This window comes from Pan troglodytes, chromosome 8 (assembly GCF_028858775.2).
Source record: "Pan troglodytes isolate AG18354 chromosome 8, NHGRI_mPanTro3-v2.0_pri, whole genome shotgun sequence".
NCBI classification, from domain to species: domain Eukaryota; kingdom Metazoa; phylum Chordata; class Mammalia; order Primates; family Hominidae; genus Pan; species Pan troglodytes.
The window spans coordinates 95,296,656-95,323,954 of NC_072406.2; the positions used below are offsets into that span (position 1 = coordinate 95,296,656).

Genomic DNA, 27,299 nt, shown 5'->3' on the forward strand with positions numbered 1-27,299 from the left:
GCTTTATTTTTTAATAGCCCAACACTAGAAACAACTGAGATGTTCTTCTGCAGGTGAATGGTTAAACAAGCTGTAGCACATCCTTATCATGTAATATTACTTAATATAAAGGAATTAACTATTGAATCATGGAACATTACTTAATAAAAAGGAATTAACTATTGATGCACACGACAGCCTAGACAAATCTCTAGGGGGATGTAAGGATGGTTAATGGGTATGAAAAAATAGAATGAATAAAACATACTGTATTTGATAGCACATCAGGGTGACTATCATCGATAATAACTGTACATTTTAAAATAACTTGAGTTTAATTTGATTGTTTGCAACTCAATGAATCAATACTTGAGGGGATTGATACACTATTCTTCATAATGTGCTTATTTTGCATTTTGCATACCTGTATCAAAATATCTAATGTACCCTATAAATATATACATCTACTATGTTACTACAAAAATTAAAAAAAAGGGAATCCTAAAAAAGTTAATAGTATATGGTTTCATTTCCATAATATTCTTGAAATAAGAAATTTATAGAAATTTAGAGCAGACTAGTGGTTTCCAAAGTTTAAGGATGAATGAGACTATGAGGGAAGTAGGTGTGCAACAGGTATAAAAGTGCAACATGAGGCATCCTTGGGATGATTGGGCTGATGGAAACATTCTGTGTCTTGAATGTATCAATCTTTTATTTCCAATTACATATGAATGTATGATTATTTCATATTAATAAAAAGTTTAATTAAAATGTTCGAATTAAAATATACAATATCCGGCTAGGAGCGGTGTCTCACACCTGTAATCCTAACATTTTGGGAATACGACGAGGGTGGATTGCTTGAGCCCAGGAGTTTGAGCCCAGCCTGGGAAATATGGCAAAATGCCCTCTCTACAGAAACACACACACACAAAATTAGTTGGGCATGGTGGCATGCACCTGTAGCCCCAGCTACCTAAGAGGCTGAGGTTAGAGGATCACTTGAGCCTGGGGAGATCAAGGCTGAAATGAGCCATGATTATGCCACTGCACTCCAGCCTGGGCAACAGAGAGAGACCCTACCTCAAATACACACACACACACACACACACACACACACACACTATATATATATATAGTATAATGTATATATATTATATATATGTTAGCATGTATACACATACACAAGATGTATATTAATGCATCTACCATCTAAGTATTAGTCCATGTAATATTTTTCCTTGATATAATACCTTGCTATTAGCAAAAGGTTGGTTTTCACATAAATATTTCATAAAAAACTTTAAATCAAATAGCAAAAAACATTAATTCAAAAGTTATTTTAATTCAGAAAACCATTTAACGTTAAGCAAAGGCTTTAACTGAGAAAACGGTGTTAGTGGAAGAATACCAATATATGTTCTAAACTTATGATAATGTAACAAGTGTGGCAATAGAATAGGAATAGAAAAATCAAACAGAAAGTGTTTAGATATTGAGTTATGTGTGAATGTGTTTAGGTAGATAGATAGATACAAACTGATATTTAATAAAAGAGGCACTCACCATTAGAACAAAACATTTGATGAGATTAAGAAAAATAAAAGGTTCCCTAATATATACTGTATATAGAATTAAATTCCAGACATATTAATGTAAAAAGATAGCAGCAAAAGAACTAGAAGCATAAATAGAAATCTCTTTTTAAAAATCTTGCTGCAGGGAAGGCCTTCTTATATATTTTTATCTTTTTATTTAATTTTGAATAAATAATAATTAAAACTTCTTCCTGATTTTAAAATGCACGGAAGGATATATAGTGAAAAGTTTATTTTTCTTTTGTACCCAGCCCAGTTCTCCTCTCCATAGGCAACCAGAGTTAATAGTCTCCTGTAAAACCTTTCAGATGTATTACACTCAAACATGACTAAAAATGTGCACCTGTACTTCTCATTTTTATGTAAACAAAAACACACTATGTACACTGCTTTGAACTTTCCCTCCACTTAACGATGTTTCCCATAGTGACGGTAACTAATACTTACATGGCACTAGCCTCTGTGTCAGGCCCTAGTCTAAGCACTTTTAAAATATTTATTCATGGAATCCTTGCAACAATCCTAAGAAGGAGGCAACATGGTCATCTTCATTTTTAGATAGATAAATGATGCGCAGAGAGGTTACATTCCTCTCGTTCAATCTCCACCTTTAAAATCCAAGCTTATAAAATGATACTTTCACATCTTAATATCACTCCTTAGGGCAGAAAGCGTTTCCCCCTTTTCTATGTCTACAAAGTATTGTGTTGTATAGATGTACCATAATTTATGAAACTGGTTATCTATTGTTATTTCTAAGTTTTCTTATTTTAAAAAGTATTGCAATGGAGACACTTGTAGTACTTCTCTTTGCACTTATTTGAAATACAGAATAAATGTGCCATACAGAATTTTGTGGTAAAGAGCATGAACATTTGTAATTTAAACAGATATTTGCTAAATTGCTTCCATTTGGGGTTGCATCAATGTGTACTCAAAGCAGCAGTGAAAAGGAAAAAAAAACGCTGAAAGGATATAAAACAAAATGACTGTTATGCTTTTTTCCTTTGGTAATTGGATAATGGGTGATTTTTATTTTTCAAAATTGCCTGTTACATTTTATATTCTATTGAGGTAAGATATGTGGAGGATCAATTTGTGTCATTCCTCTGCAGGTTTTCTTCCCAGTCTAACTCCACCCCATTTCCTATTCATTCATTATATGCATACTTTTTAAAGCAGCGATTTTATTTTTTAATTATTCTTAACTTCAGTATATCTTTTACACGGCAGAAGAAAGAGCACTTTGAAGTCAATATGCATTCCTACTTTTGTAAAAATCTATGCTTGTTGAGGAGATAGATATTTATCATGAATCCATTAGCCCTTTTGAGAGAAACAAGGAGAAAGTGATTCTCCAGTTGCAGTGAGAGGGGAGTGTCCTTGGGTGTACAAACTGGTGGGGAACAGCCACATGCTTCTTGATAAGGTGGCAAGATTTCAGAGGGAAGAAATACACAATGATCAAGGGAAGGAGGGCCAGAGGTACAGAAGATAGCGGCCTCTTCAAAGGATCCTATGACACAAATCTGGTTTTTTTTTTGTTGTTGTTGTTGTTGTTGTTGTTGTTGTTTTTTTTGTTTTTTTGTTTTGAGACGGAGTCTCGCTCTGTCGCCCAGGCTGGAGTGCAGTGGCGCGATCTCGGCTCACTGCAAGCTCTGCCTCCCGGGTTCACGCCGTTCTCCTGCCTCAGCCTCCCGAGTAGCTGGGACTACAGGCGCCCGCCACCACGCCCGGCTAATTTTTTGTATTTTTAGTAGAGACGGGGTTTCACCGTGTTAGCCAGGATGGTCTCGCTCTCCTGACCTCGTGATCCGCCCGCCTCGGCCTCCCAAAGTGCTGGGATACAAATCTGGTTTTAAAAGGTCCCATCCAGAAGTATTGATATGACATACAGATTGGAACAACATCTAATGCAAGAGTTTCCAATGAGAACTGGTAACTACCTACCATACGGAATTCTCCAAAATGTTGGACCTCAGGGCATTTTCCAAATTTGAGGGGATATTGAGTCCCAAAAGTGACAAAAAAATTACTTTTCATTTATTTAGTGGAGTGTGTGTGTGTGTGTGTGATGATCAGAGTCATACTTAAAGTACGTAATGTGAAGCTATTTCAGCCTTAAAAGGTGAATAACTCACTAACAGCAGCTGTTACCACCCTTCTTCATTTTTCTTTCAGTGGCTCTGGGGATTTTCTGCAAGCAAAAGACTGTGCATATACATCTAGTGAAGAAATTACTGTTCCTAGTATCTGTTAATTATTAGACTGGTGAAAAAAGGCATATTTGGAAATGATGTTCAGAGATTGAAAACTTAAATGAATAACACCTTAAGAATCCTGTTTTCTGATTCTGACATTGCTTCCTTTTATCTATGTGATTTGAGCTGTGCTTGCCCTCAGCACATAAGCTTTTTCCTATTGGGACAGTGACAGAGTTAAGATCTTTCTTTGCTTTAGGATATTGTTCCTTTATTACCAAAGAGAGTATTCACCAAGCTCATAAAGATTTTCTTGAAAATGTGGGGGAAAATACTGCGTTTGTAGATATTGAACCATTTCTCTAAACAATTCAGGAGTTGATATGATTATGAACCCCCAGGACAGATTCTAGGAAAATCAATCTGAATTTTGTTTTCATATTTGAGAAAGATATTTCATCTCCTCTTAGTCTGATGCTTTAGATCCATTTTTAAAAAGCTCGCCATCTAGCAAAATTGGAATTACTTTTGTCCTATTCTATCTTGGTGGAATTTTATCAGTAACTGCTTTGAGATATCTGGTGAAAACACAACTATTTGGCTATTGAAAAATGTTGTGAATGGATTATTTCTTTTTACTTTGTAACCAAGATGTAATGTCTCTCAAGCACTACACAAGGCAGAATTTCATTTAGTCAGAGGATATAAATTAAGAAAATATGCATGATTCTAAATTTTTCACAAATAAATATAAGCTTTTCTGTGAGTAAATCGGTACTTTCAAGTAATGGCCAAGTAGCTGTCTTTGAAAATCTGAATACAACAACAGTAAGAAAACTCAGCTGCTTCCAAGATTGATTTTATTTTCTCTTATGCATTAGCTGTTTTCTTGTATCTGCTTGTTGTAGCACTGCACAAGTGACAGATCAGAGCAAACACAGAAAATGCTTTTGGTATCCCCTGAGAGCCTGGGGACCAGGCTGTTGCACCCATCTGTCATCTGCTTTCAACATTTTTTGCTCAGGGTTCAGAACTATCCCCTTTCTCTGGAGCACTTCCCTCAGCCTGTGGACTCCAACTTGCCCATGAGGCATCCTACAGCTGAAGGCTGACTTCTCTGAGAATACAAGACACCAAACGTCTTGTGCCAGGTGAAAACCACTTATCCAGAGATCCCAGAAGGTCAGGATGTGCTAGACTGCCTGAGCCCACAGCCTTACTCAAGTATTTCCCACTCTCCCACTTTTCCTCACTCTCTTACAGATTTTCCTGAAAAGAGTACACCCCTTTAGTAAAGAATATGCACCCACTCCTTTCCTCTGGCTCTGGTTCTAGGGAATCACAGTTGTCATGCTGTATGTCCCAGATGAGGAGGTAGTTCAAGAATAACAAGGTGGGGAAAGACATTTTGTGTAGAGCAACAATATATGCCTCAACTGAGAAGCAAAATAGTTGGTTTAAGGGTAGAAAAATACAATTAGGTAGAAGTAATATATTCAAGTATTTGATAGTACAGTAAGGAAATGCTAATTCATAATAATTTATTGTATATTTCAAAATTGCTAGAAGAAAAGATGTGTATTATTCCCAATATGAAGAAGATATAAATGTTTGACATGAAGAATATCCCAATTACCCTGATTTTATCATTACGCATTGTATAATGCATCAAAATATCACATGCACCCCCAAAATATGTACAATTATTACACGTCAATTTCTCAAAATAATCATGAAAAAACAGACAACCCAAAATCCTGAAACCTAAATCTGTCATGCTCAGAAAAGTGTTGGGTAAAACATATAATTTGAAATGGAGGAAGTAGGGTTGTGATGAGAAGGAAGACTGTGAAGGTGGGTTCCTGTCAGCTTGCAGGGGCCATGTATACTTCATCGTCCCTGGATTACCACAGGGACCTGTGCTGGCAGTGAGAGTTGGAGCAAATTCAAATACCCTCTGTCAAGGCTAAATTCTCCCTCCTCTGTGATTCCTGTGCCTTTCCCTCCTTCATGTGTGGGTTTTGGTGAGTAACTGCAGCAGTCACAGATGTTACAGCCTGACATTACGACACTCTCAGGCATAAGGAGCCTTTTGCTTTCTTTGGTTTGCACAACTCAGAACCAATAAATCCCTCTCCCTCAGTATTTGCCCAGGTTATTTTTCTGGCTGTGCCTGATAGGAACACGCACATCCATGAAATTTAATCTGCAGTGCTGAATGTAAATATGAGACAGGAGAGGAGAGTTTTGTCTAGGATGTAAATAACAAGCACCACAAAATACCCAAGACACCCTCTGACTCTCACTGAACAATCTCCTAAAATGTCTTGAACCTCTTTTTTTTTTCTTTTTTCTTTGTTTCTGTTTCTCTCTCTCCCTCTCTTTCTTCTTTGAGATGAAGTGTTACTCTGTTGCCCAGTCTGGAGTGAAGTGATGTGATCAACCTCCCAGGCTCCAGCACTTCTCCCACATGCTACCCCAGTCTCCCGAGTAGCTAGGACCACAGGCATGCACCACAATGACTGGCTAATTTTCTAATTTTTCTTTAGAGATGAGGTCTCACTATGTTGCCCAGGCTGGTCTCAAACTCCTAGATTCATGTGATCTTCCCATCTCAGCCTCACGAAGTGCTGAGATTACATGCGTGAGCCACCTTGCCCAGCCTTGAACTTACATGTTACCTACAATGTTCCCCACACAGTGAAATTTCGTGTGTGTTGCGTACATCCACTTCTCAAACTCTTCATCCTGGAAGCTCTCTGTGGAGCCTGAATGGGCAATTATAAGAGAAGCTGAACAGTGACCCTCTTCTCAGTTTGAAACAATGTCCTTCTGTTCAGACTGAGAGCTGGCAGGGAAATTCTGTGATTGAGACAATGAGCTTTTGAGTTATAGATCAAACCAAATTATACATATTACGTTTCAACTGGCTTGCAGATATTGGGAATTGGGGGTAACAAGTACCAGCCTATGTACCAGCTTAATCAACCTGAAGTCTTTACAATCCCTCCAAAAGCTTAGTCAACTTGAAGTCTCCACAAAGCAGCTCCACCTCATAGAGCTATTTAGGACAAGCAGAGCCAGATTTCCCCCCACCTTATTAAGCAGCTCATCCTTCAGAATACTGGTGGAGAGCAGGATGCCGAGGTCAGAGCAGAGCAGTGGCTACTCACCTGTGTTTCTAAACTCTAACTATGATCTTTCTGTTGTACATTTTTCTAACTATAATAATAATATATGACGAAAGAAGAAAAATGCAAAACACAGTACATCACAGAGGAAAGAAAATCCATAATCATAATGACAATACAAAAATTAATGACTGCTTATATTGAAAAACCGAATCATTTTGATGCAGCTGATTTGATGCAGTCATTTTTGGCAGGGCATTTCCATTGCAGGAGGCATTGTGAAGAAGTCCTCCTGCTGCAAATGGTTGCAAATGCTTTGCTAAGACCTCACAAAAATGGCTACCTTAAAATGTAGAAGCCGAGTGTACTGTAGATAGTGCCATATGGAGGCATGATCTTTATCACTGTTCTACTCCGTTTCCTCACCCACCCTCATTCCGACTGATTAAACTGAGGGATGGCAAACAAACAAACAAACAAACAAAAAACAGGGCCACTATAAACAGATCTGTTTTGTACATTTCTTCAAAATAAAATGTTCCTGGAGGACAATGTGCCACTAGTTATTGACATTCAAAATGGGATTGAAGTTGAAATGTGCACCCCGTGAAGTAGCATTTTTTCTTATAGAAATGAGTCTTTGAAATTAAATTGGCATTGGGTATATATATAATATATACACACATACATGTATATGTGTGTGCATGCATATTTACATACACACATGAACAAACATTTCTGTCTGGCTACATTGTTCATAATAACAAAATATTGTAAACAACCTAAAGGCAATTAACTAGGAATCAATTTAACAAATTTATTGTAAAACCATATAAAGGAATTATTTGTAACAAAAACAATTACACATATGTATGTGCCTCTGTGTGTGTGTGAAGGGATGAAATATATTATGATGCTGTGATTGGCCGGACATCGGGGCTCATGCCTGTAATTCTAGCACTTTGGGAGGCCCAATTGGGTGGATCACTTGAGGCCAGGAGTTCGAGACCAGCATGGCCAACATGGTGAAACCCTGTCTCTACTAAAAATAAAAAAATTAGCTGGGCATGGTGGTGGGTGCCTGTAATCCCAGCTAGCGTGGCTGACACAGGAGAATTGTTTGAACCTGGGAGGCAGAGGTTGCAGTGAGCTGAGATTGGGCCACAGCACTCCATCTTGGGTGACAGAGTGAGACTCTGTCTCAAAAAATGAAACAAAACAAAATTATTATGTTATGATTATAGTTTGGAATTTAATTTTTTTATTTACAACTCTGTCTCAAAGAAATAAACAAAATAAAATTATTATGTCATGATTATAGTTTGGAATTTAATTTTTTTATTTAAAATTTTCTTAATTTTTAAATAATATTTATGGTATTAATAGCTACGATCTAAAAGAAAATAAATGGGGACTCAATAAAAACACCTAAGTCAAACAAAAGGTACTTTTACTAGTAAACATGAAACATATTTTGAATAAAATGAGCTAGATAACATTCCTTGGTTTTAAAAATTAAACTGGGGAAAAAATTAATTACCTGCCAATTGATCTTGCAATTCTCTGCAGTGTAATTGCTCCAAAAAATTAGGATAAGTGTGTTTTAGGAATTTAACAAAATAAGTCAAAGTTTCCTTTAAGATCTTAAACTAATATAAACACTTAAATGTTGTTCCTCAACCATGAATATACCTTTTTAAAAAAGTGTGTATTGGCCAGGTGCGGTGGCTCATGCCTGTAATCCCAGCACTTTGGGAAGCTGAGGCAGGTGGATCACCTTAAGTCAGGAGTTCAAGACCAGCCTGGCCAACATGGTGAAACCCCGTCTTTACTAAAAATACAAAAAAATTAGCCAGGCATGGTGGCGAGCACCTGTAATCCCAGCTACTGAAGGCTGAGGCAGGAGAATCACTTGAACCCGGGAGGCGGAGGTTGCAGTGAGCCAAGATCATGCCACTGCATTTCAGCCTGGGTGACAAAGCGAGACTCCATCTCAAAAAAAAAAAAAAAGTAAGTATGGAGTATTCATAAATGTGACCAAATACTAAGCTTCAAATAAAGCCTCGGTGTATCCCAAAGTAGAAGTAGTAGAGATAGTATTCTCTGATAACACTGAACTGGGACAAGAACATAATAACAAAATAAAATATTAAAGAGTCCCTAACACCTGGAAATTACAAAAACAAAAACAAAAACAAAAAAATCTTCTAAGATAATTTTAAAAAATCTAAGCCCAAATTGTAGTCTCCCTAAAAATATCAATGATTGAAAGCCATTTGGATCAGAAGCTATGAGGTAAACCCGTGGAGCTTTAATTGAAGATGGAATAAAAGGAAAACAACAAATGGCATGGGAAAGCAGAAGGATGGATTTAATAAAGATAAAAACACAATGTAATCAATTAGAAATAAGAAAAATGGCTGAAGTAATAAATAAACCAAACACTGAATGTTCAAGCAAACCTACAAACTAGATAAAGCAGAAGTAGAAAGCACAAATACAAAAAGTAATACATAATGAAGGATAAATCACCATTGTTGGAGGAAATTAAAAGATTTTGAGAGACTACGTTGTTGGACTCTGCAAAAACAGTTGAAAACCCAGAGTGGGGGGAAAAAGAAAGTTTTCTAAGTCTCATTATATTAAATTGACATAAACACAAACAGAATATTTGTAGACTACTTACTCTGGGAAAAATTGAGTTTTGAGAATGTTATCCCTACCTCTAAATGACAAAATTCGGATATTTTCTCATTTCACTGTAGTTAATCGTGTGAAAGAAATTAGTCATAAAAATAAGAAAGAGAATACTCATTTTCACTATTTGCTGCTGATGTCAATGTATACTTGGAAATCAGATTCAACTGATAAAATCAGTTACAATAAGGAAAGTCAGACAGGTTTCTAGACAAAAAAATTGTATACAGAAATCGATAGTTTTCCTATTTGTAAACAACAACAGCATTTACATAATGGGAAAATGTCCCATTTGAAATAATCTAAAAAGTGATAAACAGCCTCTAAAAGATTCAGTGTTAAAATAATATGATAAAATACCTCTTAATAAACTTAACAAAACACAACTATCTGTATGTGAAGATGATTTTAAGCATTCTTGAAGTACTTCAGAGACTTGAACATATGGAAGGTAATGCTGTGATCTGAAATAGAAAAACTCATATTTGTCCAAATGTCTATTCTGTTTGTTTATTTTTGAGACAGAGTCTTGCTCTTTTTCCCAGGCTGGAGTGAAGTGATATGATCTCAGCTCACTGCAACCTCTGCCCCCTGGGTTCAAGGGATTCTCCTGCCTCAGCCTCCTGGGTAGCTGAGATTACAGTCACGCACCACCATGCCTGGCTAATTTTTGTATTTTTAGTAGAGACGGGGTTTCACCGTGTTGGCCAGGCTGGTCTTGAACTCCTGACCTCAGGTGATCTGCCCACCTCAGCCTCCCAAAGTGCTGGGATTACAGGTGGGAGCCACCGCACCCAGCCCAAATGTCAATTCTCTCTAACTTAATGTGACCCAATTAGTAATACTTGATTTTTATTAACTGAATAAATATAAGCTACATTTCATAGGGAAAACTAAATTTAAAAAAATGAGAATAAATCTGAAAAAATAATAAGTAAAGGGAAGGAGCCTATCAGCATATTAAATGCATCAAAACACTAGACAAAATAAAAACGTATAATATAAAGTCATAAATAGACACAAATAAATGGGAGAGATACAACAAAGTACATGCAAATGTTATTATTAGAGAACAATAGAGTTTCAAATAAATAGTGAAATGAGAAATTATACAGTAAATGTTGCTTTTATGACTACAAAGTAGTCATCTAAAGAAAACAAAATTGTGCATACCTTACATCTTACACTAGGTTAAACTTCAAATGGATCAAAGATGTGAATACAAAAAGTCATCTTTAAGGATACTTCAAAGAAAAATACTGTATAGTAAAAATGCTTTAAAATATAAAAGTGGGAAGGCCTGTGCAATTACGAAACAAAATCAAGAAAAATTACAGCTGTGACAAATTTTATTACATTGAAAACATTTATAAACACACAAAAAAACTGAAATCAAAATGTAAATGATCAACTGCAAAACATTTTACAAATCATATTGCAAAGAATTCATTGCCTTATTATTACAAAAGCATCCACTAGTCAATGAACAACTAAAAAATAAACTAAAACAAACAACTAAGTGGAAAATGGGCAAAAATTAAAAAGTTTCACTAAAAGTAAATTTAAGTGGCTTAATCACACTGATAATACAAGATAAGCAAAATAAATATTCAAAACCACGTGGCTTTGTTAAAAGGCCACAAAGACTATTGGGAGGAAGCCCCCAGATGTCAAATGTGAAACTATTTGAACAACAAAATAAATAATATAAATATGAATAAGCCATATAAATGAATGAGTCAATCAATCAGTTAGCAATAAATAGGTAAATAGGATAGGAGGAGAAACTCTTCCTTAGAAGATAATTCTATCCAATCAATGTCAAAGGTCGAAGGAATGATGGAAATAGAAAATCACCACTTATCTTCACTGATACATACTAAAATTGGTGGGTGAATAGATGATGAAGAATATTTGCATAGCCTGGAAGTATGTTTCAGAAGAGACTCAATAATTACAAAGGAAAAACTACAATACAGTTGAAAAACCTGTCATGTACCAGATGAAGCCAGTAATTAAATTTGACATCATCAGAAATGGAACAAATCCACATCATATGCCTGTGATACTCTGAAGAACACATCATTACTTCTGTGGTATTCTTACCATGAAATTTAGTCATGAAAAATATTAGGAAAGCCAAAATATTTTAGAAAATACCTGGCCAGTCCTTTCTAAAAATGTCAAAGCAATAAAAGAGGTGGAGGGAAAAGATGGAAGCATTCCCTTGAAAACTGGCACAGGATAAGGATGCCCTCTCTTACCACTCCTATTGTCCTGGCCAAGGCAATCAAGCAAGAGAAGGAAGTAAAGGGCATCCAAATAGGAAGAGAGGAAGTCAAACTATCCCTGTTTGTGGATGACATATTCCTATATCTAGAAAACCTCATAGTCTCAGCCCCAAAACTCCTTAAGCTGATATGCAACTTCAGCAAAGTCCCAGGATACAAAATCAATGTGCAAAAATCACTAACATTTATACATACCAACAACAGTCAAACTGAGAGCCAAATCAGGAGTGCAATCCCATTCACAAATGCCACAAAAAGTACAAAATACCCAGGAATATAGCTAACCAGGGAAGTTAAAAGATCTTTACAAGGAGAACTACAAAATACTGCTCAAAGAAATCAGAGATGACACTAACACATGGAAAAGCATTCCAATCTCATGGATAGGAAGAGTCCATATTGTTAAAATGGATATACTGCCCAAAGCAATTGATAGATTCAACACTATTTCTATTAAACTACCATCTACATTCTTCACAGAATTAGAAAAAACTATTTAAAAATTCATGTGGAACCAAAAAAGAGTGCAAATAGACAAGGCAATCCTTAGCAAAAATAAGAAAGCTGGAGGCATCACACTTCTTGATTTTAAACTATACTACAGGGCTACAGTAACCAAAACATCATGGTACTGCTCCAAGAACACACACATAGACCAATGGAACAGAATAGAGAACACAGGAATAAGACCACACATCTACACCTATCTGATCTTCAACAAACCCAACTAAAACAAGCAATGGAGAAAGGATTCCCTATTCAATAAATAGTGCTGGGATAACTGGCTAACCATGTGCAGAAGTTTGAAGCTGGACTTGTTTCTTACACCATATACAAAAATTAACTCAAGATGAATTAAAGACTTAAATGTAAAACCCCAAACTCTAAAAACTCTGGAAGACAACCTAAGCAATACCATTCTGAACATGGGAACAGGCAAAGGTTTCATGACGAAGACACCAAAAGCAATTGCAACAAAAGCAAAAATTGACAAATGGGATCTAATTAATCTAAAGAGCTTCTACACAGCAAAGTAAACTATCAACAGAGTGAACAGACAACCTACAGAATGGAAGAAAATTTTTGCAAACTGTGCATTTGATAAAGGTCTAATACCAAGCCTCTATAAGGAACTTAAATTTACAAGAAACAAACAAAGAACCCCATTAAAAAGCGGGCAAAGGACATGAACAGAAAAAGAAGACATACATGTGGGACCATCAATCATATTTAAAAGAAGCTCAAGGCTGCGCACAGTGGCTCACATCTGTAATCCTAGCACTTTGGGAGGCAAGGCAGGCGGATTACTTGAGGTCAGGAGTTCGAGACCAGCCTGGTCAACATGGTGAAACCCCGTCTTCACTAAAACACAAAAATTAGCCAGGCACAGTGGCAGGTGCCTGTAATCCTAGCTACTCAGGAGGCTGAGGGAGGAGAATCACTTGAACCCAGAAGTTGCAGTGAGCCAAGATTGCACCACTGTACTTCAGCCTGGACAAGAGAGTGAAATTCTGTCTCAAAAAAAAAAAAAAAAAAAAAAAAAAGCTCAACATCCTGATCATTAGAGAAATGCAAATCAAAATCACAGTGAGATATGATCTCACACCAGTAAGAATGGCTATTACTAAAAAGTCAATAAATAACAGATGCTGGTGAGGTTGTAGAGAAAAAGGAATACTTACACACTGTTGGTGGGAGTGCAAATTAGTTCAACCATTGTGAAAAACCATGTGGCAGTTCTTCAAAAACCTAAAAACAGAAAAACCATTCTAATTAGCAATCCCATTACTAGACACATACCCAAAGGAACATAAATAGTTCTATTACAAAGACACATGCACATGTATGTTCATTGCAGCACTATTCACGATAGCAAAGATATGGATCAACATACATGCCCACCAATGGTGGATTGGATTTAAAACAATGTAAATATACACCATGGAATATTATGCAACCATAAAAAGAATGAGATTATGTACTTTGCAAGAACATAGATGGAGCTGCAGTCCATTATCCTTAGCAAACTAACACAGAAACAGAAAACCAAATACCTCATGTTCTCACTTACGTGGGAGCTAAATGGTGAGAACACATGGACACATGGATGGGAACAACATATAATGTGGACTATTAGAAGGTGCAGTATGGAGGAGGGAGAGGATCAGCAAAAATAACTAGTGGGAACTAGACTTAACACCTGGGTGATGAAATAATCTGTACAACAAACCCTCATGACAGAAGTTTACTCATATAACGAATCTGCACATGCATTCCTGAAATAAAAGATAAATAAAAATAAAAGTTAAACTAAAAACCCCCCAAGGTATCAGGTCAACCAAGTAGAATGTATGAACCTGAATTTAATCCTAGATCAGTAAAGGATATTTGTAGAGTAATTTGTAAAATTTTGGTAAGGTATGTAAGTTATAGTCTTTTATTAATGTTAATTTTCTGATTTTGTTAAATGTCCTGTGTTTATACAAATATTAATATTTGAGGAATATTGGTGATGGGAATACCAGAATTTCTAGTAAGTTTTTGCAACACTTTTTACACCTTAAATATTTTCCAAATGAAAAGTTACAGTTTAAAAGTTAAAAATACTAGAAAATATATTTTTTCACTTATAATCCCAGCAAGAAACCAATAGTTTTATATAACAATTCTGGTTAGTGTATGAGAAAACAGAAACCTTAATACATTGTTGGTGGAGGGTAAAAATTGGTAAAATTTCTATGAGGTCCATTAATATATAAGCCTTAAATTGAAACTTAAAACCACTTGACTTAGCCTTTCTACAAATGGAATTTTATCCTCCCATTATGCTCGCATGTGTGCAAAATGGCACATGTATAGGGATAGTCATTGCAGCATCATTTTTAATAGGAAAAGGCCAAAGACACATTCATTTTTATGCAAAGAGGACTGGTTGAGTCAGTAGTCCTCTAACAGTAACAATAAATAAAATAAAATAACAGTATTTAAACGAATACTTGAATCATAAAAGAAGAAGCACTTTTTACAATGCCTTTGAATACCTTAAGATATGTAGTTACATGGAAATGATAATGTTTATAAAAGTGTACCCCTTTTAACTTTTACATATATTGGTTTGAAAGGAAAGGTAAGAAACTGTTAATAGTTAGGAGCTAAGTAGTCACGAGCATAGACATTGCTCTGTGATTTCCTGAGTTCCAATCTCAACTCTGTCACTAATAGTTGTAATGACTAGAGTAAATTACTTAACCCAACAGATCCTCAGTTTCCTCATCTGTAAAATGGGGAGATTACAGTTGCTACCTAAAGGGTTGTACGGAGGATTAACTGAGTTAATTGATTTGAAATGCTTAGAACTGCATCACACTTAAAAAGTTCCACAAATACTATTTTTATCACGCTTTTAAGAAGAACTTTGTTAGTGTTCTAACAAAGTTACCAGGGTAGGAACAAAATCATTCACTGTATACATTTGCACATTTTGGATTTTGAGCTGTGTGGACTGTGTTAGGTATTTAAATATAGAAGAGAAAAACAGATGAGAAAGATGAAATCAAATGAAAAAATAAAATTTTATCATTCTATAAGAAGAAAAAAATCTCAAAGTCTTCATACTTGTTATCAAATAGTGTCCCACTGAGAACCTCAGTACAAATATCTATTCTACTGGAGAGGAATTTACATCTCAATATTATACTGAATTATTGCTGTCCATATTTATCATTTTAATATTGACTTTATGTATAATCATATTTATTCTGACAATATTAATATCTTAATTACCTGATCTGAATTTTGGACATGCACTGATTCTATTGGCTCAAAAATGCATTGCTTCTTTTTTTTCTGCAACAAGTGTTATAGTCCAAAAGACTTTCTTTCGTTGGCATAAATACAAAATATTTCTATTAACCATTAAAAATAAGATTTTGTTTCAGTATTCATGCTAGTTAAACCACATAGGATTAGTAAATACATTAATGGTACCAGGTAAGATATAGGCACAATAATTTATTAAAACTGTAAGAGAACCATATCTCCAGATTATCTTTCTACACAAACAAATTTTATAAATTTATTGTGAGTAATTATTTAAAGTGGAGAGAATTTGTCAAGCGTGGCCTTCGATAAAATATAGTTTGATACAATAAAATGCCTTTAACTAATTTAGCTAAGTTAAAAAGCTTTATTATCCTTAATCTTTGGTTCCAGAAATGGAAAATGAAGCACGAATTTCAATTTGCATAAAAAGCTATAAGCGACTGTACATAAGCTCATGGGGCTTTAATTTCATAAATTCTACACTCTCTGCCAAGACCAACCCTATCAATGAAAATTAATTTGCTATCAAAAGCTCTAATTGTATTGCAATTAAACCTCATCATTACGTCCTTTTTTTAGGAAGGGAAAGTGTCCAAGCCCTTCTTGTCAAGGTCTGAGCTCTACAAGACTTTGTATCAGACTATTACAGACACTTAATGAATTTGGAGCTGCAGCCTGAAGCCACATAATATGTCTTCTTAGTTGTATTTTAATATCCTCTACTTGCAGCAGGACTATAAAACCACCAAACGTGACCCTAAACTTTTACAGTAAGAAAAATGAAAATGACTTGAATGAAACCTTATCTTTCACATGTCATGTATATTGCTGTATGTTTAGTATACATTACTTCATTTAATGCTCAAAATATTCATAAAATGAAGAAGTTGTTAGTCCCTTTTACAAATAAAGAAACTGTTAAAGAAGTCATATAGATTGAGCTAGGTTGGAAATCTAACCCCATATCACCTATGACTGCATTTATTCTTTCCCAGTTCTGTATCACACAGTTTTTTTCTATGCCTCTGCTCTGTATGCCTCCTCCCCAAACTCAATCAGTGATTAGATGCAGTGAAAGTGATATGGGAGGGGGGCAGGGAAGTGCTGGGTAGAGAACGGCGGGGTCCCTGGCCAAGGCTCCACCCTCAGGCCTGTGCCCATGAACCTAAGTGAGAACGGGCACTCCGGTTTTCATCCCCAAATGTTGCATTTTTCAAGACCACTCTGGCTCACCATGCCCCCATCCTGTGCCCATGTAAACCCGGGAGACCCTAGCAGGAACACACACAAGCAGCCGGACGTCGAGAGGACCAGAGGAGCAGAAAATCACAGACACCAGCAGACACCTGCAGGCCATTGGCAGCGGGAGGATGTGGAATTCTGTCGGGGGCAGTCGGAGGAGAGTCTGGCGGCTGGGCGGCCCAACTCCAGGGGAAGACCATCTTCCCATTCCATCCCCCTTCTGGCCTCCCCACCCATCTCACTGAGAGCTGCTTCCACCACTCAATAAAACCTTGCACCCATCCTCCAAGCCCACGTGTGATCCAATTTGTCTGGTACGCTAGGGCAAGAACCCTGGGATACAGAAAGCCCTCTGTCCTTGCGATAAAGCAGAGGGTCTAATTGAGCTGATTAACACAAGCCGCCTGCAGATAGCAAAGCTGAAAGAGCACACTGAAACACATGCCCACTGCGGCTTTGGGAGCTGTAAACACTCAATCCCAGACGCTGCCGTGGAGTCGGAGCCCAAAGACGCTCCCCACGACCTGCCCATCTGCATGCTACAAAGAAGTGAGCCACTCCCCTGTGGCACGCCCTGTGAGGGGGATAAGGGAACTCCTCCTGTTTCAAAGGTTTATACTGTAGTCTAGAATAATGATTCTGAAGCTGTACTGTGCTTAGGAATTATCTCTCTAATTTGCTAAAATGAAGTTTCTGATTGAGTAGGGCCGACTTCAGATCTTCTGCATTTCTAGTCAAACTCTTAGGTAAATGCCCCGCATCTGCTCCAGGGACCATGCTTTTAGTACAAAGCACTAATACCTCGTCTTCTCCCTGCGGAACATTCCAGCTCTAAGCAAAAGCCTTATGAAATGCCCATTGTACAAATTGCTTCTCAGATATTTTATACTGCAGCCTCATCAGGTTGGCCAGTCTAAACTTATTTCCAACTTCACTAATTTCATAAGTGATGAAGAATACCATATCCAAATGTGTTTTTTCTTCTTTCATTACTTAAGTAATGCATATTTGTTTCTAACCCTCAGAAAATAACAGCAAACAAAATCGAACAATAAATGATAAAATATTTACCTAAAAACTACAAAGGGGCTCAGGAAAACATTTTGATGTATCTCTTTCCAGAATTATCATGAACATACCCCTTAATCTCTTGTTGGAATTATTTCTGTGTTAATAAATATGCATCTACACCACCATAAAACAATCAGAGGAACTTGCCATTTACCATGTAAGCCTCTGTATGTTAATTTCTCTAGGCCTAGTTTTCTCACCTAAAAAATAATTTGAACCAAGTAGGCTGACAGGTCCCTTTCCAGACCACTAATGGAAATCTCCCTTCTTTACATCTTTATCTCAGTGCTTTGAATTGCTGCCCACCAAGCACTCCATCCTCAGTTCTCAAAAGCTTCCACAAGTAAAGGTTAAGAAAATAGCAGGTATGCAATCTTTGCCCATCTCAAGGGATTTAGCCTTAAAGAAATCTGTACACCACGGTAATCTGCATTTAAACCTTCCTAGCATGAACTGGTATGTAAGATTTTTCTGTCTCTTCTCACTGCTGCTTTAGCTGTTGAAGGTCAGCTATGTCTTCCACTAAAGAAAACTTGCTTAGATTTACTTAGGTTTTGCAGAAGAAAATATAAAATGTAGAAAATAAAATGATGAGCCTTGAATTGTGCAAAAACATCATCTTTGAGTATGCATGTACTCTTTTTGATTTATTTAAGTGACATTTAGCACATAAATATAGAGTTTGCCATTTTATTTTCTGCCAGAAGTTATTTTTATTAAGTGCTATGAAACTCCATTTAATGAAAAAGTGTCATGTTCTCATGTGCACTTTCAAGGAGCTAATAAGATCAACACTAGAAAGAAAATTAAATTAGGGATGGGTGGGTGGCAAACAATTTGCTGAGCAAATCTGTACTTCTCTGTGTGGATGTTCAGTGGCTTTCATGTTTAAGAGTGCACATTTAAGGGAATTTAGTTTGCTGGGGTCTCATTTGAGAAGATAGAAAATAAAAATCTCCCCCTTTGTTTCTCCTGTTTCCTCTTTCCCCTTCCTTTCTTTCATTTAAAGTCTTTATCATGTGCATGACTGTTACTCAGGACTCTTCTCTGTAAATTGAATGCCAATTTTGAACTACCTCCTATTGGGGTAGCTTTGTTCTTCTTGTTAAACTTCCAGATTTGCACCTGCAAGTTCCTCTAAAGCTACTTCAATTGTTTTCTGAACTGTGGGAATTTGGAAGGAGAGAATTCCCTGTCCCCTTGTTCCCTCCCTCCTTTCAATAAACTTGCTAATTTTTGTATTGAAACTCCTAAAATTTCTGCCAAATCTTACAATTTCATAGAACTTCAAATCTCTTTATTTTCTATGTAATCACCACTAGTGGCAGAGTACACATTTCACAACAGGGTCACTGCATTCTTTTTGCTGAAGTATTTTGTTTTCCCTTTCATACCATCATATGAGGAGCCATTTAGACCAACACAAGCCACCACCTCTGTCTTATTGTGTTCCACACCCTCAGAAAATGTGGTCTTTACTTTCTGTGATCAGTGATCTCAATTACACATTTCTGAGTATGTCCACATGTTGCAGCAGAGTTTATGAGACTTCAATAAAAAATGTCACGCCTTTGTCTCTTTCATTCTCTCAAAACCACATTTTGCCCAGGAAGTGGGAGGTCCAACTCCGAACTCTGGAAACAGACTGGAAGGGTTCATGTTCCACATCCACTATTTATGGTGTGACCATTGGCAAGTTACTTAACTTTCTGTGCCGGCAATTTCTTCGTCTTTAAAATGGGACTATGACCAGGCACGGTGGCTCATGCTGTTAATCCCAGCACTTTGGGAAGCTGAGGTGGGAGGATCACTTGAGTCCAGCAGTTTGAGGATGCAGCGAGCTATGATGAGTTTTCAGAAATTCATTCTCAGTGGTTCTCATTGTATGAGCCTCCAGAAGGCAACAGCCAACACCATTCCATCTCCCCAGGAAGCAATGAGCCATCCTGGACTTGCTCTGTGTGGAGCCATCTTCTGCCCCTGGTGAGCTTTGCGTGCCACAGATACATCTCAGTGCGTGAGCTGCTTACTCAACAATGAATCTCCCCTCCAAGCATAAGGTAAAAAAGAAATAAAACAGGCAAAGAAAGAAAAAAATGCTCCTAAATGTATCTCAAATGATATTTTGCCTTTGATGATTAGAGATATCTTCATTTATATGTTCATGGACTCACTCATTCATTCATTTCATCAACATTTATCAAATATCTGTGATAAAGCAAGCACTGTGATTAATGCAGGATTACAAAAAATAAGCTGATAATTTGTAACAAAGGAATGATGATGTACATGGAGCAAGTGTCAAATAAAACAAACTAAATAAAAGCAAGGAAACAAAGAAGCAAAAAGTCTACTTATGCTAAAGTCCCACATGGAGATATTTCAATATACTCTTGAGACTTTCTGGAGTAGAAGTTTAATTCACTCTGTTGAAGCATTTCACACAGAAGATAATGTTAGAGCTGAGACTTGAAGCAATCAGGCAACTTTTAAGTTTACATTTATTTGAATATAAGAGAAAAGCCTCATATCACAGTAAGCGAGACAGAAGTTTATTTCTCTCATATAAACTACAGACAACAGTGATAGAAAACACACCACTGTTTGGCTTATTACAAGACATGTGCTGCTCCAGCACTAATAGATATTAACTTAATTAACACTGAAGCCAGCTCTGAGCTGGTGATATTTTTAGTCCTATTTTATTTTACTTTATTTTATTTTATTTTTAGAGACAAGGTCTTGCTCTGTCACTCAGACTTGAGTGCAGTGGGGAGATCATGGCTGACTGTAGCCTTGACTTCCTGGGCTTGATCACCCTAGACGGGTGATCCTCCCACCTCAGCCTCTGGAGTAGCTGCGACTACAGGCATATGCCACCACGCCCAACTTACTTTTTAAAATTTTTTGTAGAGAAAGGGTCTGTACACAGAGTGCCTCTATTTTGCCCAGGCTGGTCTCCAACGCCTGGGTTCAAGGAATCCTCCCACCTCAGCCTTCCAAAATGCTGGGATTGCAGGTGTGAGCCACTAATCCCAGCCTTCACTTCACATATTTTTCTATTTTATCTCTAGGTTGCCATAACTAGCACTGTTGATACATTTTAACCTCTGAATTATGGATTTTTACTTACTAGTCTTCCTTAATACTAAAAAGTTGAGAGCAGAAAACTCACCAGTCTGTGAGTATTTGTATCTGAGCTGTGCTATTACCTAAAAGGCCTAGGTAAATGCTAAGATGGCAAAATTGATGGTTTTCATTTTTGAAGAACAGCTGCCATAGGAAACCATGCCAATGGATTGCTTGAGTATGATCCAGGAAGCAAGAGGCTAAATGAATCTGATCTCATACTCCCTTTGTAATGGGAAGACCTTGAGTAAAGGAATTTTGATTGCAGTTTCAGCCAGCTGTGGCTTTGTTTGTTTTTTATTTTGTTTTGTTTAGTTAGATTTCTTTTTACATCCTGAAGCCTGGGGAGCTGTGACAGGTGACTACAAAGGTTGACATCTCTATAGGAAGACACTGGTGATGTGGATGTGGAGGAACAGGAGGTGAATGGAAGTTTTTCAAAAGATTAAGATTTTGAGAGTATCAGGTGGGGAATAGGGGTGAGAGTGATTTTTAATATTTATATATTAGAAATGTGCCCTCTCGAGGTATTTGGTTTTGTTCTTAATTTTATGAGAAACTATATCTAATGCTTACCACCATTTTTTTTTTGAGATGATACCTCTTTAGTCTATATGATCATTTGAAGTTCATTTTCCAGAAGATTCTTGAGGAAGGACTCATAGCAACAATGTTCTCAGAGTTTTTGCATAATGCTGCCAGTTTGTTCTCTTTGTAAATTAAAAGTCATATTTATAATTTTACATATCTCAAGTCCCTTTATTTTCTTCTGGTATAAAATGTTGTTGAAAATTTTATTGTATATCTAATTTTACTTCATTTCTATTTCAGAAGCTTTGTTTCCTATATGTCCAAATGAAATTTTTAAAAAATCCAGTAATCTTATTAAAATATGCCTTGATATTGGGTATTTCTAGGTGAATATCCTCAGGTGTCTCAAGTATGTGCTAGTTTTTTAATGTGCGATTTCAGATGATTTTTTCTCTATTTCTTTCCTTTTTGTTTTTTAAAAATTTAAGCCAAGGTTACTTTTCCCTTGCTTTGACTTTGTGTTCAGAGACTCATACCATTCCTATGGCAGCCTCTTTTGCTTACTGTCAATATCCGTCACTGTCTCAATTCCTTTTTATCTCTTCATATTTTTAATGCATTTTTCTTTTTGCTTTTTCATCTTCCATTTCTTAAGACATAATCTTTTTTAAAAAAATTGTGTTTTATTCTTTCAGGTTTAGTCTTAATTTCTGATATTTATTTATTATACTTTCCAGCATTTGGTGATCTTATTTCTGAGTTTCATTCATTTTGATTCATATTTTTATTTCATGTCTTATATATTCTCAATGTCTTTTAGCTCATTTTGAAATAGTAGGTTACATTTTTGGTTTGTTTGGTGGGCTCACCTTGCACTCATCATCTATAGGGCACTTCTCCAGCTCCTGGTTCTCACGTTTTTTTCTTGTAATAACTTTGATTCAGATTTAACCTTGACACTTCTTTGTTGCTCCAAATATAAGTGTGTTTTCTGTTGTTGTTATCTTTGTTCTTTTACAAGAGAGAGAAATAAACTTCTGTCTATAATGTGAGACTTTTGTGTTTTTCTGTGAAATTAACTTTTCTGATGTAACTTTTTAGAATGAGGCAAGTTTCAGGAAAGCTTTTCTAACTTTGTGGAACTCCCTTTTCGGTGTCTTGAATTTTTGGAATTTCCTGGTTGTGTTTCCTTTGCCCACTTTTGTGTAGACCTCATGTTTTCCTTTCTCTTGTCCTCTCCTGCTCTCTTGATTCAGCTCCCAAAAGTTTCTGCTCAGTGAGGGAGCCGTCCTAAAAGGGAGGGCTGGAGAGTCTCTGTGGGGAGTTCTTGGGGCATGGCCTGCTCCAATTCTTTAGTTTTTCTTCCTTTGGGCCCCTCACACTCACTGGTTCTATGGAGGGAAAACTTATTCCCAGTTTCAGATGCTGTTCTCCAGTTTGCCTTTAAGTTTCACAGAGAACATCTGTTGGTTCTTTGGAGTTTTTTTCTGTTCTCAGTTCCAATAGAGGCCACTCTCATTGCTTCCTTTGTCTTGCCACATAAAGAGTGGCTATAATGTCTATTTTGTGGCTATTGGTGTGCTTTGCAGGGCATGGGGATACCTTGATATCTAGTTTTGTTTTAAATATCGTCTGTGTGTTTTTGGTTTCCTTAGAAGTTGCTGTCAAGTTTTATGTAGGAATTCAAGGAGATGATTAAAAACTCTCTCAAGGGCCTGGTGCCGTTAGAAGAAGGTGTGTAAGGTCTTTTAGAAAGCATTGAAACAAATGTTAACTTAGGTTTATAAAGTTGGCTTTAGGATCTGTAAAGGAGGCAAATGTGACCAAAATTACCTCGTTCCTTGATGTTCTTTTGCTGTCACTCAAATCAACAGCAAATAGCTGACTTTAATAGGAAAGAAATGTCACTAGCCCCCTTTATAGAGGTGATAGCCTGGAACTTCTGAATAGCATTCATTTTATTTGGAAAAAGAAAAAACGTTAAAGTATTTTGAAAGAGTTGAAGCTGTTTACACAAAATTACGATCAGTGTGGATGAGGGGTGGATTAGACACTAAATTGAGGTGGCAAAGTGTGAATTCTTCATTGAAAAATTGATATGAAAAAATATTTTATTTGTAACCTGCAATGAGCAGTTCATATTGAAGCATCTGACAGGGGTGGGGACACATCGACATACTTCAGCCCTGAGTGACTACTCCCCTTCTTACGTGTCAGCTGTTTGGCCCGATTCTAGCTAGACTAATAAATGCTTTACATTTTATATAACTTTTGACTAATCATATGTCCCAATGGAAAACATATGCTAAAATTACAGAATCTTTACCTTGGTGGCATTTTCACCTAAATCCTCAATAGAACTAAGCCTAGAATTAAATTAAATTCTAAAGAGGCACTTGCTAAATGCTTGTTGATGGATTGACTAAGTGATAACTTGCATAGTTCAGAACTTGATGGTTTGCAACCATTATCACCTATTATTCGGTACCTTTAACTCCTAGTCAAGACAACAGTGAGTTAGATATGTTACAGATAAGGAAATGGAGGTTCAGATTACATCTAGGACATAGTCAAGCTTCCTTGTTCCATGCGTTTTGCTGTATCTACTATCCCATAGTTTCTGAGCTGATGACTATTTTGTAGGAAGAACTGGAAATTTATCTCTGTTTACACTGGCTTAAGAAAAATATATATAGGCATCATTTTCATAAATTCATATTTCTCTGCTTATGTTTCTCATATACTTATTTTATCCATTTTAATAACTCTCTCCCAAATAAGGATGCCTTCTAAGAAATATATTCAAGGATTTTCTTCTTGCAATTAATGTCCTATGAAAAGCCCATGGTGATTGACCATCTGATATGTGCTAACTACTCAGCTAGATTTGTTCACAGGATTTTTTTTTTTTGGTAGCTGAATCAACTCTGTTACACACTTTTTGCAGACTTATCTTTCCTTCTTTTACAGGTCAAAGCAATTAAATTATCTTCCCAAAGTCACATCATTAATTAGCTAGAGCTACAATTCAAAACCAGACCTAATTTCAAATTAATGTGGCTTTATATATATAAAACACTGAACTTGCCCCTGTGTTGGGATGCAATGTATAAGATTTACCACATTCCATATATGTCCAAGGTCTTCCTATCAGATTTTTTATTTTGTTTAGTTCTGTCTCTCTTATGACTTGTCCAGAAACATTTCTATTGAATAGATTTTTAAATATACCAACCTCTATACACTACTATAAAAGGTTTTGTCATCACGTAAGCTACATAGAATGCTTATATACAGTAAGCAGTTAAATGTTCGGCTTTAAAATAGAAGCTTCTTCCTCTTGACAATGATTTAAAGCCCTTATTTCACAAGTGGTGGTCTTTAAGAATATAAGTGGTGCATATTTATGTCCTAGCCAGTTCTGGAATGTAAGTGTGTGCTGTTCGGGAATAAGTGAACAAATTTTTCAGGGGGAATTTTATCAAACAACAGGTATGTCTGGGGTAGCACAGAGTGTGAATGTGTCACTGAGTTCATTGAATTCCAGAGGAGAGTCCCCCTGAATGTAATAAGTTAGAGAAAAATGATTCATAAAGAGATTGGGGGAAAATCTGATCTGCAGCTCAGGGGGTGCAAAGGGACAATTTCATTAGCAAGTACGGTTTCTCAGTATATCCATTGGTTTCTCATGTGATATGGATAGAAAAACATGCTTCAACATTATGCACAACAAACACTGTGTAAAGAGCAAAAAAGCACCATATGCAGATGGCATTGTATACAGAATATTTCAATCAAATGATGACAAATATTAAATTAGGAATGGGTGGGTGGCAAACAATTTGCTGAGCAAATCTGTAAGAATGGGTGTGTGTTTGAAAACTTCTCATTTGAAGAAAAACTTGAGACATTACTTTCTTCCTTATTATTCTCTAGGAAAAATGACTGGATAGACCCAGTGTGGTCAAGGATGGGCCAAGGGAATTGAAACATGTATTGCCATATATTTAGAGAGGGTAAGTGCTCCCGGTACATATATTTCATTTGGGGAGATAGGACTATAGGGTAATTTAGGCTTTTTGTGCCATTTTATAATTATTCTTTATTTGAACAGCTTTAGTTTAAGAGTGTTTGAATTGATTTAATTTGATTAATTTAAATTGACTTACAGCAGCTTAGGAAAAATTATAAATGAGTCAATTTTCAACTGTAGAATTTTAATTGAAATTCAGCCAAATCCAGGGCCATTAGAATCAAGGTAAGATTCAAGTAAAAGGAAAATAGATTGAAATCTCTGGTCCTTTAGGAAGAAATGATGTTTCAGTGGGCTGACTTCATCAACAGTAAGCTTTGGTAGGGACTTTAGGTAACTTTACAGAAAGATTACTCAGCATTGAAGAGGCAGATGTGGGGATGAGAGCAGGGGCAAATTAAAATAGCATTAGAGTTTGAAGTTTCTAGAAAGTAGCCTGGGTGATCCTAGAACTTATGTAGATTTAGGAGGACTATCCAGCAGTAGCAGGTTGAGGAAGATACCAAACAGTCTTTATGAACCAAAGTTCTTAATATGGGACCATTCATCGATTATTCATCCAGCACCAAAACAGAAATTCAAACACCCCATACATTCAAGGTGAAGTGACCTAGTGTACCGAAGGTATCAGAGCCCAGGTATTGAGAGGTTGGAGTGTGATGATATGATTCCAAGTAAGTGGGGTTAGTAGGCAGCAAATTTGAAAGTTTCTCCATAGTAATAAGAGGCAGCAAAAATTTCTAGATTACTTGGTTCCATATCCTGTCTAAGCTGAATGGAAATGGATAGTTATCTACCTAAATATTCTTCCTTATCCTACCTTTTGATTACTGATAATTCACCTTAGATAAAGCATAGAGCTTGAACCAGGAGCCAGAGAATTAGTGAAAAAAAAGAATGATTATAATGAGCTCTCTGAGAAATATAGATGAGCAAAAGCCCAGCAAACACAGCAGCTACTGGCAATTAGAATGGAGACCTGAAGATTATGCTGAAAAATATCAACATCACTAATGATGTGTTTGAGAGGAAGCCTGGGATCTTCCTGTCCTGCAGCATCCTATAATCATTTTGTTCTTCAACAAATATTTAATAGAGCAAAACTTGGGGGCATAGTGTCAAATATTAGGGCACAATAACGACATTAAAAAGATAATAATTACTCTCAAGGAGCCACACTCTACTAAAAAATACACATCAGTAGACCCAGAATCATGTGTTGATTTAGTTTTGGAAAATTATATGATTCAGTGAGAGCAAGCCGGAAGTAAACCTACTCCAGCCTCTGAGAGGAGCAGGGACAAAGGGAGAAAAGATCAAGAGACGTGAACTGGAAGTGAATAGATGGCCACAGTAGAGAGAGGCCACAGCTGCTCTAGTAGTCTAGCATGAACCTTCAGCTATAGAGAATATAATGTAGTGTGAAGAAAGAAAGGGCCCGGAAAATGGCATAACACCAAACTCACCTCTCTACCCTGAGTGATTTCTGGTGTGTGATATGCACATAATCTACTTGAGAGGACAGGAGAGGAAAAGCAACGGCATGGAAGATCTTTTGCAAAAGCATGGGG

The 27,299-nt window shown here is 36.6% G+C and overlaps 1 long non-coding RNA gene across 2 annotated transcripts in view; it reads right to left on the minus strand.

The window, feature by feature from the left end:
* The window catches only part of LOC129136130 (uncharacterized), a 94,944-nt gene that overhangs the window by 19,134 nt on the left and 48,511 nt on the right, over window positions 1–27,299 (minus strand). For both annotated transcript variants that reach the window (XR_008537445.2, XR_008537446.1), the window contains one exon: window positions 13,583–13,649. This is a non-coding gene — a long non-coding RNA (uncharacterized LOC129136130). The remainder of the gene's footprint in view (window positions 1–13,582; window positions 13,650–27,299) is intronic.